At 36.4% G+C, this 12321-nt stretch overlaps 1 long non-coding RNA gene across 25 annotated transcripts in view; it reads left to right on the forward strand.

The window, feature by feature from the left end:
- Positions 1-12321, forward strand: part of LOC123617641 (uncharacterized) — a 65298-nt gene that overhangs the window by 17880 nt on the left and 35097 nt on the right. For all 25 annotated transcript variants that reach the window (XR_012504421.1, XR_012504424.1, XR_012504406.1 and 22 more), the window contains one exon: positions 2546-2680. This is a non-coding gene — a long non-coding RNA (uncharacterized LOC123617641). The remainder of the gene's footprint in view (positions 1-2545; positions 2681-12321) is intronic.

Here is a 12321-nt window from a genome sequence, read left to right on the forward strand (position 1 = left end):
TTTAATCATTCTTTATGGGCTTTTGGGATTTGTGTGTGTGTTTGTGTTTGTAAAGAAAACAATTTTCCCACTATTTTAAGTATGTTTTGCTAAGGAAATTATGTTGATCTGTTCCCTGCTCCTGGTCCATGTGTTCCCTTTGTTGCTTCCCACTAGTGGCCCCTTGAGCTCTGTGACAAGACTATCATGTCGTTAATCGTGGTTTAAGGAGATCTGGAGAGATTTATTCAAGGAGATGAAATTTGTACACAATGTATTGGAAAGTATTGAGAAAATTTTTCATTAGAAGTCCTGGGGTTGAATTGTTAAGTGCACAAAAATCTGAGCTATGAACCACCAAGACAATTATTAACTCCAGGAAAAACAAAGTAGGGAAGAAAAATGTAAGCCTAGCAGACAACTTGCTACAGCTGTGAACAGTCTGAACCGAGTCCTAAGAATGTAAAGCAAGGATACTGAGCTGATCAAAATTATAATGTAATTGTATCAAAAGTTTGGAAGAATGAAGGTTTGGGTGTGTAGATGAGATGGGTTTTGAAAGAGAGCTTAATTGTCATTTTCCAAAATAGAAAGTTAAATAGGTGATACATAAAGCTGAAAAAGTCAGTAGGCTGTGTTACAAGGATATTAGTCAGAGACAGGGAGTAATTAGAGTCAGCAGTAGGAGCTGAACGTGGTTGCTTCTGGCCAGGAAGTGGGGCGGTTGTTGGGAACTGCTCCTTTTTACAATCGGTGTTCGAGAACTGTTTGACTCTTCAATGAATGTATGATATAACTTTGATAAAAAGAAATCAAAGCTGAATTTTGAAAAATTGATGTTAAGAATTGGGGTGTTTTTGACAGAGAGAGATAACAATCAGACTAAACTACATTTGAAGGGATCCTCATTATTTCTAGCCTTTCAGCAAGGACTAGGAGGCAGACATCTGTTTAAGGTTCAAAAATTCTTTCTGACCTTCTTGCCGACATGTAAACTTTGGAAGTAATGAACACCCCGTCACTGTAAATATGCAGGCAGAGGCTGCCTGACCAGCTCTCTAACTGTAACAGGGTGTGTTTACCACTGGCCAGTTGGAGCAGGCAACTTCTAACATTCATCCAGTTTTAAATGTGGCATTTTCAGGATGGATAGTTGATAAGAATGTATTACAAAAAGCTTAAGAAGAAAGAGTCCAAGACATCTCAAACCCATTGCCAGGGTTTTCTCTGCCAGACACCATCCTGAGCCTGCCATCCTTGAACCAGGCCACAAAGCCCAGTCACATGAGAATGAACACACTTTGTCCCTTCTGTCTGATTTGGCATCGGGCTCAGCCCTTTTCCCCATGGAATGGTCCATGCCCAGGTCTCTGACGATGGAGCTGGTCTCACAGCAGCCCTGTGAGCACTGGTCCAGCCCAAGGGGTTTCCTGCGTGAAGTTTCCCAGGACTGCAGGCTGTTCTCAGAGCTGAGTTCCCCCTAGGCTTAGCCCACGGAGCTCATCTCAGCTCCAGACTGAGCCGGAAGCCTCAGAGAGAACTCAGAGCTGAGGAAATCCACTGGTTTTTCCCAGCACTGCCGAGTCCGCAGTGCGCCAGCTGAGGGAAGTATCAGCGACAGCAAGACACACCTGAGCCGCCGCCTCATTGTTCCGCCTCATCCCTAAGCCCTCTGTGTCTGCCTGTCTGTGTCTGTCTCCCTTTCAGGACCAGCCTGGCACCGCTTCATGCCCTGCCTCCTTCCTTCTAATCTTGCCTCCCTGGCCTGTTCCATCTACTCCAGTTTAACTGAGTAACATTGAAGGGTTTTTAAAACCTAGGAACAGCCGACGTGCTAGGTACAAAGAATACAGGGCAGTACCTTCCTTAGTCACATCCCTCCTGCCCTCTCCCATTCCCACAATGAGTTTTATACATATTTTTTCAGAGAGACATTGCACTCCCAGTTGTTATCATTATCAGCAATTTCCTTATTATCTGTGGTTTACGATGCATTTGCTCCAGGGACGTTCCCGAGATAAGGCAGGAGCAGATGACTGAGCCAGTTGTTGACGTCCACTTGTGTCAAGCCTGTTAAGATTGACCTCTGGGGGGATTTGTTGAATGTGCCAGACTGTCCAGTGAGTGGTGATGATCCCCTGCATCTGCTCCGGAGTCGGCCTCGTCCCCTCCTTTGCTCTGTTCTCATTTATCTCTCTTCAGCAGGTGAACCAGTGATCTGTACTTCCATGATACATAAAATACTTCTTGTTTCACGGTAGAATTTGGGGTCTGCTATGAAAATGAAAATGTTTTAAGTGTGAATTGAGTCAGAGTTTTAAACTTAAAGCCCCCTTGATTTAGAATCAGAAATTAATATGATGGAGGGAGGGTAGAGCTCAGTGTTAGATTGCATGCCTAGCATGCATGAGGTCCTGGGTTCAATCCCCAATGCCTCCATTTAAAAAACAAATAAATAAACCTAAGTATGCCCCCCCAAAAAACAAAGAAAAAAGGAATTAACATGAGGATGAAGCTACAGAGTGATTATGTGTGTCTTCTGAAACTACCTTCTGTCTTTCTGCAGGAAATTCTATGGAGAGAATTTTGGAATCTACTTTGTTTGGCTGGGCTATTACACTCAGATGCTCCTCCTGGCAGCAGTCGTGGGGGTGACTTGCTTTCTGTATGGATATTTTAATCAAAATAACTGTACCTGGAGGTAACTTCTCTTTATTCCTTGTTACGGTGCTGACTTAACTTAGAATGACTTTCTCCAGGAGCATCCGTGTTGCTGCAAATTGCCCTATATTGTCAGTTTTTATGGCCGAGTAGTATTCCATTGTATAAGTATACCACTTCTTTAGCCAGTCATCCATTGATGGACATTTAGGCTTTCTCCATGTCTTGGCTATTGTAAATAGTGCTGCAATTAACATTGGGATGCAGGTGTCATCCTGAAGTAGGGTTCCTTCAGGATATATGCCCAGGAGTGGGATTCCTGGGTCATATGGCAAGTCTATTCCTAGTCTTTTGAGGAAACTCAATACTGTTTTCCACAGTGGCTGCACCAAGCTGCATTCCCACCAGAAGTGTAGGAGGTTCCCCTTTCTCCACAGCCTCTCTAGCATTTGTTATTTGTGGATTTTTGAATGATGGCCATTCTGACTGGTTTGAGGTGATACCTCGTTGTAGTTTTGATTTGCATTTCTCTGATAATTAGTGATATTGAGCATTTTTTCATGTGCTCATTGATCATTTGTATGTCTTCCTTGGGGAATTGCTTGTTTAGGTCTTTTGCCCATTTTTGGATTGGGTTATTTTGTTGTTTCTTATTAAGTCATATGAATTGCTTATATATTCTGGAGACCAAGCCTTTGTCAGTTTCATTTGCAAAAATGTTCTCCCATTCTGTAGGTTGTCTTTTTGTTTTACTTATGGTGTCCTTTGCTGTGCAGAAGCTTGTAAGTTTCATTAGGTCCCATTTGTTTATTCTTCCTTTTATTTCTATTGCTTGTGTAGACTGCCCTAGGGGAACATTTCTGAGATGTATGTCAGATATTTTGCCTGTATTATCTTCTAGGAGATTTATTGTATCTTATCTTATCTTTATATTGCTGAAGAGACTGTCTTTATTCCATTGTATATTCTTGCCTCCTTTGTCGGTGATTAGTTGACCAAAAGTTGTGGGTTCATTTCTGAGCTCTCTACTCTGTTCCATTGGTCTATATGTCTGTTTTTGTACCAATACCATGCTGTCATGATGAATGTAACTCTATAGTATTGTCTCAAGTCTGGGAGAGTTATTCCTCCAGCCTCTTTCTTTTTTTCTTCTGTAATGCCCTGGAAATTCTATGTCTTTGATCGTTCCATATAAATTTTATTGTGATTTGTTCTAGTTCTATGAAATATGTCCAGGGTAATTTGATAGGGATTGAATTAAATCTGTAGATTACCTTGGGCATTGTGTCCATTTTAACAATATTGATTCTCACAATCCAAGAGCATGGGATACCTTTCCATTTTTTAAAGTCTTCTTTAATTTCCTTCATCAATGGTTTATAATTTTCTGTGTATAATTCTCTCACCTCTGTGGTTAGATTTATTCCAAGATATTTTATTATTTTGGGTACTATTTTAAAGGGGATTGTTTCTTTACTTTCTTTTTCTGTTGATTCATCATTAGTGTAAGGAAATGCAACTGATTTTTGAACATTAATCTTGTAACCTGCTACCTTGCTAAATTCTTCCATTAGCTTTAGTAGTTTTTGTGTGGACCTTTTAGAGTTTTCTATATATAGTATTATGTCATCTGCATATAGTGACACTTTTACCTCTTCTTTTCCTATTTAGACCCCTTTTACTTCTCTTACTTGCCTGATTGCTTTGGCCAGGACTTCCAAGACTATGTTGAATAGGAGTGGTGATAGTGGGCATCCTTGTCTTGTCCCAGATTTTAGTGGGAAGCTTTTGAGTTTTTCACCATTGAGTGCTATGCTGGCTGTAGGTTTGTCATATATAGCTTTTATGATGTTGAGATATGTTCCCGCAATACCCACTTGGGTGAGAATTTTTATCTTAAATGGGTGTTGAATTTTATCAAAAGCTTTTCTACATCTATTGAGATGATCATGTGGTTATTGTCCTTTCTCTTGTTGATGTGAAGTATGACATTGATTGATTTGCATATGTTGAACCACCCTTGTGTCCCTGAGATTAACCCCATTTGAGCATGATGTATAATCTTTTTTATGTGCTGTTGGATTCTATTTGTTAGTATTTTGGTAAGGACTTTTTGCATCTGTGTTCATCAGTGATATTGGTCTGTAATTCTCCTTTTTGGTGGTGTCTTTGTCTGGTTTTGGTATCAGGGCGATGGTGGCTTCATAGAATGAGTGGAAATATTCCTTCTTTTCAATCTTCTGGAAGAGTTTGAGAAGGACTGGTATGAGTTCTTCTTTGTATGTGTGGTAGAATTCCCTGGTGAAGCTGTCCAGTCCTGGACTTTAATTTGCAGGGAGGTTTTTTTTATTGTTAATTCGATTTCATTCCTAGTGATCAATTTGTTCAAGTGGTCAGTGTCTTCTTGATTCAGTCTTGGTGGACTGTATGTTTCCAGAAACTTGTCCGTCTCCTCTAGCTTATCCATTTTTTTTATGTAGTTTTTCATGATATTCTCATATGATATTGTGTATTTGTATGTTATTTGTTGTAATTTCTCCATTTTCCTTTCTTATTTTGCAAATTTGTGCTCCCTCTTTTTTCTTGTTTTTGAGTTTTGCCAGAAGGTTGTCGATTTTATTCACTCTTTCAAAAATCTAGCTTTTGGTTTGATTGATTATTTTCTTTATTTTTTTTAATCTCTTATTTATTTCCTCCCTGATCTTTATTATTTCCTTCCTTCTTCTGACTTTTGGGTGTTTCTGCTCTTCTGTTTATAGTTCTTTTAACTGGTGGGTTAGATTGTTTATTTGATATTGTTCTTCTGTTTTGAGGAAGGCCTGTATTGCCCTAAACTTTCCTCTTAGCACTGCTTTTGCTGCGTCCCATAAGTTTTGTGTGGTTGTGTTTTCATTTTCATTTGTCTCAAGGTATTCTTTAATTTCAACTTTAATTTCATCACTGACCCATTGGTTTTTTAATAGCATGGTGTTTAATCTCTATGCTTTCCTTTTATTTTCTCCTTTGTTTCTCTGTAGTTGATTTCTAGTTTCAATGGCATTGTGGTCAGTAAAGATGCTTGAGATAATTTCTATCTTCTTAAAATTTTTGAGGCTTCTTTTGTGACCAAGTCCTTGATCAATCCTAGAAAATGTTCCACGTGCACTTAAAAAGAATGTATATCATATTTTGGGGGTTTGTAATGCTCTGAAAATATCCACTAAATCTAATTTTTCTGTTGTATCATTTAATTTCTCTGTTCCCTTCTTTATTTTCTGTCTGGAAGATCTGTCTAGTGATGTTAATGTGGTGTTAAAATTTCTGACAATGATTGTATTCCCATCAATTTCCCCCTTTATCTCTGTTAGTATTTGTTTTATGTACTTAGGTGCTCATGTTGGGTGTATATACATTAATGATTGTAATATCCTCATCGTGTATTGCTCCTTTAATCATTTTAAAATGTCTTTATTTATCTTTCTTTATGGCCCTTGTTTTAAAGTCTATTTTGTCTGAAATCAGTATTGCTACACCTGCTTTTTTGGTGTTTCCATTTGCATGGATTATCCTTTTCTGTCCATTCACTCTCAATCTATATGTGTCCTTCTCCCTAAAGTGTGTCTCTTGTATGCAGTGTATTGAATGTTCCTGCTTTATTATCCAGTCTGCCACTCTGTCTTTTGACTGGAGCATTTAGTGCATTAACATTTACAGTAATTAATGATAGATGAGTGTTTATTGCTATTTTGAACTTATTTTTGCAGTTGATTTGGTATTTCCTCTTTGTTCCTTTCTTCTTCCTTTTGTGGTATGGTTATTTTCCTTTATATTATCTTGGATTGTATTTAGTATTTGTGACTCACTTGTAAGTTTTTGGCTTGTGGTTACACTGTTTTTTAAGTCTGTTAACCAATTACTGCAACTGTGTGTACTAAACAGATAGTAATGTAATCTCAAACCCATCCTACCGACATGAAAACATTTAAAAAATTTAAGAAGAAAAAAATACTCTATATTTTCTTGCTTCCCTCTCCCACTCAATGATTTAGATGTCTTCTTTTAGAATTTCATGTTTATTCTATTTGTAATTCATGGTAGTTATCACCTTTCCATTTATGAGTTCTCATTTCTGTAGCATCCTGCTTCTTTTCTATTTAGAGTTGACCTTTCAATATTTCTTTTAGCATGGGTTTAATGTTGCTAAAGTCTTTTAGTTTTTGCTTCTCTGTGAAATTCTTTATCTCTCCTTCTATGCTGAAGGATAGCCTTGCTGGAGAAAGTATTCTAGGCTGCATCTTTTTTTTCATTCAGGACTTTGAATATATCTTGCCACTCCCTTCTGGCCTGTAGTGTTTCTGTACAGAAATCAGCTGAGAGCCTTCTCTTGTAACTCACTCTTTGTTTTTCTCTTGCTGCCTTTAGGATCATTTTTTTATCCTTCTGTCTGGCCATCTTGATTATGATATGTCTTGGTGTGTGTCTCTTTGGGCTCTTCCTGTTTGGGAACCTCTGAGCCTCCTGTACTTGGGTGTCTGATTCCTTCTTTAGGTTTGGGAAGTTTTCAGTCATGATTTCTTTAAATACCTTTGCCATCCCCTTTATTCTTTCTTCCCCTTCTGGAATCCCTATTATGCATAGATTGGCATGCTTTATATTATCCCATAGGTTCCTTATATTGTTTTCATTATTTTTTTTATTTGTTTTTCTCTAAGCTGTTCTGATTGGGTGCTTTCTGTTGTCCTGCCTTCTAGGTCACTTATTCGTTCCTCTGCATTATCTAGCCTGCTTTGTACAGCCTTTAGGTCAGGTCTCATTTCAACCAATGAATTTACCAATTCTACTTGGCCCTTCTTTAGAGCTTCTATTTTGTTTTTGACATATTTTATGTCTGCAAACACTATCTCTTTTAGTTCCTTCAGTAATTTGATCACTTCTTTTTTGAAATCTTGATCTAGTAGGCCATCAATGTCTATTTCATTGATCGTTCTTTTACGGGATTTCTCTTGTTCTTTTAATTAGAAGTACTGCCTCTGCTTTTTCATACTGCTCACATCTCTCTGGCACTGTGGCTTAAGGAGTATTAATTGTCTATTGTGGTCCTTAAAGGAGTTTATTTATTTAACTATCTAAAGCCTATGCAGGAATAAAGTTTAAAAACAAGAGAGAGAGAAAGAATTTTAAAAGAAAGGAGGAAAAGAAGGTTTGAAAACAGTGTATAATCTATAATAGAAGAGCAAGTTGAAGCAGATTAGGAATCGAGTTGAGATGTCTTTTAAAAACCTTAATAAAAAGAAGAAAAATATCAAAATACAATATTTGAAACCTGTGAATAATCAATAACAGATCAAAACCAAGAGAATTAAAAATGAAATGAGAACTGTAAACGTATAGAACTGTTTAAAAAGGTAATAGAAAACAAAACAGATATAAAAAATTTAAAAAACAAAGATGTGTTCTCCTAGAGGCTGTGTGCTCTTAATGGTTTTATTGAGAGGTCTTTGTGTCTTTGCCCTGTTTCACGAACTCAGCTTGGTCTGTTTGCCCCCTCGTCTGTGCTGCTCACAGTGTCTGTCGGCAGGAAGAATGCACCCCTACAACACTGGGTCAGGTGCTGCTCTTCTTCATGGTGGGCAGGTGGGTCACTCCCCCTCTGGATGCTGCAGTCAGTGCTGTGCCAGTTGCTCCATAAGTGGGCTCAGCTTCAAGAATAACAGCTTTATGGAGATATAATTCACATACCATAAAATGCAGCCTTTGAAAGTGTGCATTAGGGTTTTAAGTACATTTCAGGGTTGTGTAGCCATCACTCCCAAAAGGAACCAGTACCCTTTAGTAAGTCATTCCTTAACCTTCCTTTCCCTTAGCCCCCAGCAGCCACCACTCTACTTTCTGCCTCTACAGATTTGCCTGTTCTGGGCATTTCATACAAATAGAACCATACAGTATGCTGCCTTTGTTGATTGTCGTCTTTCATTTAGTGTGACGTTGTCAAGGCTCATCCATGGTGTAGCATACATCAGTACCCAAATTCCTTTTTGTGTTCAAATAATATGCCATTGTTATAAATACACCACATTGCTTATCCATCCATCAGTTGATGATGAATAATTCTGCTATAAATGCTCATGGACAAGTTTTTGTGTGAACACATATTTTCAGTTCTCTTGAGGATATATCAAAAATGGAATTTCTGGGATGTATTCTACTTTTAACATTTTGAGGAATTACTAAAGTAGTTTTTAAAGTGACTGCACCATTTATATTTCCAGTAGTAATGTATGAGGAGTCCAGTTTCTCCATATCCTCATCAACACTTTTTATTACTGGGTTTATAGATACATATTTATATATCATATATCATACATATTTATATATCATATATCATATATATTTGTCATCCTAGTTGGTATGAAGTGGCATGTCATTGTGCTTTTGATTTCTGTTTCCCTAATGCCTACTGATGTTGAACATGTTTTTATGTGCTTATTTCCCATTTGTATGTCTTCTTTGGAGAAACATCTATTCAAAGTCTTTGCCCATTTTAATTGTATTTGTCTTTGTATTGTCACGTTTTAAGTCTTCTTTGTCTATTCTGGATAAAAGTCCCTTATCAGGGAAAATATTGGAAATATTTTCACCCATCCTGTGGATTGTCTTCTTACTTTCTTGATGAAGTCCTTTGAAGCACAGAAGTTTTTAATTTTACTGAAGTCCAGTTTACTTGATTTTTTTTTCTTTTGTTGTTTGTGCTTTTGGTGTCATATCTTAGAAGTATTTGTAATCCAAAGTCCTGAAGATTTTCTCATTGTTCATTTTCTAAAAGTTTTATAGTTTCAGGTCTGTGATTTATTATGAGTTAATTTTCATAAATGGTTTTAAGATAAAAGTTCAGTTTTCTTTCTTTCCAAGTATATGTTCAGGTGTCCCAGCATCATTTTTGTAAAGATTATTTTTCCCCATTGGATTGTCATGGCATCTTTGTCAAAAATTAACTGGCTACGTGTAAGAGTTTGTTTATGGACTCTCAGTTCTTTTCTCTCAATCTGTCTGTCCTTTATGCAAGTACCGCACTGTATGGATTACAGTTTTGTCAGTGAGTTTTGAATTTGGAAACTTCAAAACTTTGTTCTTTTTCAAGATCGTTTTGACTATTCTGGGTATCTTGCATTTCCAGATTAGTTTTAGGATCAGCTTGTTCATTTCTGCCAAAAAGCCAGAGTTGCATTGAATCTATAGGTCATTTTGAGGACAGTTGCCATCCTAACAATAATAAGGCTTCTGATCCATGAACACAGAAGAGCTTTCCATTTATTTTAGGTCATTTTTAACTTCTAGTAGTATTTTAGTTTTCAATATACAAGTTTCAGACATTTTTCTCACTATTCCACATATTTTTCTTAGTATTCCTAAGTATTTTATTCTTTTTGATGCTATTGTAAATGAAAATGGTTCCTTCATATTATTTTTAGATTATTCACTACTGTTGTATAGAAATATAATTACTTTTTTATATATTGATTTGTGTCTTACAATTTTGGTCAGACTGGGTTATTAATTCTAATAGTTTTTTTTTTCTTTTCTCTCTTTTTTTTTTTTTTGTTGATTCCTTGTTATTTCAATATATAATATCATGTCATCTGGAATTGAAATAGTTTTCTTTCTTTCTTTCTAATCTAGAGGCTTTATTTTCTTTGGTTGCTTTGAGTAGAACCTCTAGTACAATGTTGATTTTGGGAGGAAATAATTCAGTCTTTCACCATTATGTATGATCTTTGCTCCAGGTTTTTCATAGATGTTGTCTGTCAAGCTGAGGAAGTTCTCTTCTATTCCTAGTTTTTATCCATTATTCTATTAATATGGTGTATTACATGAATTGACTTTTGTATGTTGAAGTGCCTTTGCATACCTGGATACATCCCACTTAATTGTGGTCTATTTTATATGTTACTGGATTGGATTTGCTTGTATTCTGTTGGGGACTTTTGCATTTATATTCATAAGAGATAGTCTGTAGATTTCTTGTGATGCCTTTGTCTGGTTTTGGTATCAGTGTGATACTAGTCTCATTGAATGAATTGGGAAGTGTGCCCACCTCTTTCTTTTAGACGAGTTTGTGAAGCATTGTTTATTTTTGTTTGTTTTTGTTTTTGTTTTTTCTTTAAGTAGTTGATGGAATTCACCAGCAAAGCCATACGGGCCTAGCATTTCCTTCTGGGAATGTTTCGGATTACTATTTCCGTCACTACTTATTGTAGGATTATTTGAGTTTTCTAGTTCTCCTTGAATTAGCTTCAGTCATTTATGTCCTTGTAGGGATTTATCCATTTCATCTAGATTATCTCATTTATTGGCTATATAAGTACTCATGGTATTCCCTTATATTCCTTGTTATTTTTGTAAAGGCAGTAGTGACATCCCTCCTTTCATTTCTCATTTTAGTAATTTGAATCTTCTCTCCTTTTTTCTTCAGTACTAGCTAAAAATTTGTCAATTTTGTTGATCTTTTCAAAGAACCAACTTTTCTTTTTGTTGATTTTTCTCTGTTGTTCATCTATTCTCTATTCCAGTTATTTCTGCCTTTAGTATTTTGATTAGAATGTTTAATTCATTTTCATTAATGTAATTTCTTATCAGGTTGAAGTTACATCTGCTATCTGCTTTCTATATGTCTTTTTTTCCCCATTCCTCTATTACTACACATTTTGTACAAGGTAGGCATTTTCAAGTGTGCCATTTTAATTTGTTGTTTATTTTATCTTTTTCCTCTTCTCCTCCTCCTCCTCTTCCTCCTCGTCCTTCTCCTCCATTGCCCTGGAGATTATAATTAACATCTTGTTTTAAAGCAATCTAGTTCACATGAATGCCAACTTAATTTCTATAGTACACAAAACTTTGCTTTGGTATCAATCTTTTCCCTCCCCCTCCTCATGCTGTCACTGTCATACAAATTACACCTTTATCCATTTATAAGTGCATCTACACAGTTTCATAAGTATTGTTTTATGCAGTTGTCCTTTACATCAAATAGAACAAATCATTTACATGTAATACTCTATTTATACTGTTTTATTTTTTCACTCATGTAGTAGTGCTCTTTATTTTTCAGGCGAGTGTCCTTTCATTTACAGCTGCTGGACTATCCTTAGTATTTCTTGTAGGGCAGGCCTGCTAGCAATGGATTCTTTCAGATTTTGTTTTTGTAGGAGTGTCTTAATTTCTCCTTCAATTTTTTTGAAGAATCATTTTGCTTGCTATATAATACTTGGTGACAGTCTTTTTCTTTTATCACTTTGACGATACCATCCCACTGCCTTCTGGTCTCCATGGTTTTTGATGTGAAATCAACTGTCTTACTGAGGAGCCTTTGAATATGTTGAGCCACTTTTCTCTTTCTATTGTCAAGATTATTTGTTCTTGTCTTTTCACACACTGAGTCTGATGTGCCTATTTTAGATGTCTCTATGTTTATACCAGTGGAGTTTGTTGAGCTGCTGGGATGTACAAATTAATGTTTTCATCAAATTTTGGAAGTTTTCAGCCATTATTTCTTTATATATTCTTTCTACCCCTTTTTTTCTCTCCTTCCTTCTGGCGCTCACATTATGTGTGTATTGGTATTGTTGATGGTGTCCCACCTATCTCTGACACAGTGTTCATTTTTTTTCATTCCTTTTTCTTTCTGTTCCACAGACTGGATAATCT

This window comes from Camelus bactrianus, chromosome 36 (assembly GCF_048773025.1).
Source record: "Camelus bactrianus isolate YW-2024 breed Bactrian camel chromosome 36, ASM4877302v1, whole genome shotgun sequence".
In the NCBI taxonomy this organism is placed as follows: Eukaryota; Metazoa; Chordata; class Mammalia; order Artiodactyla; family Camelidae; genus Camelus; species Camelus bactrianus.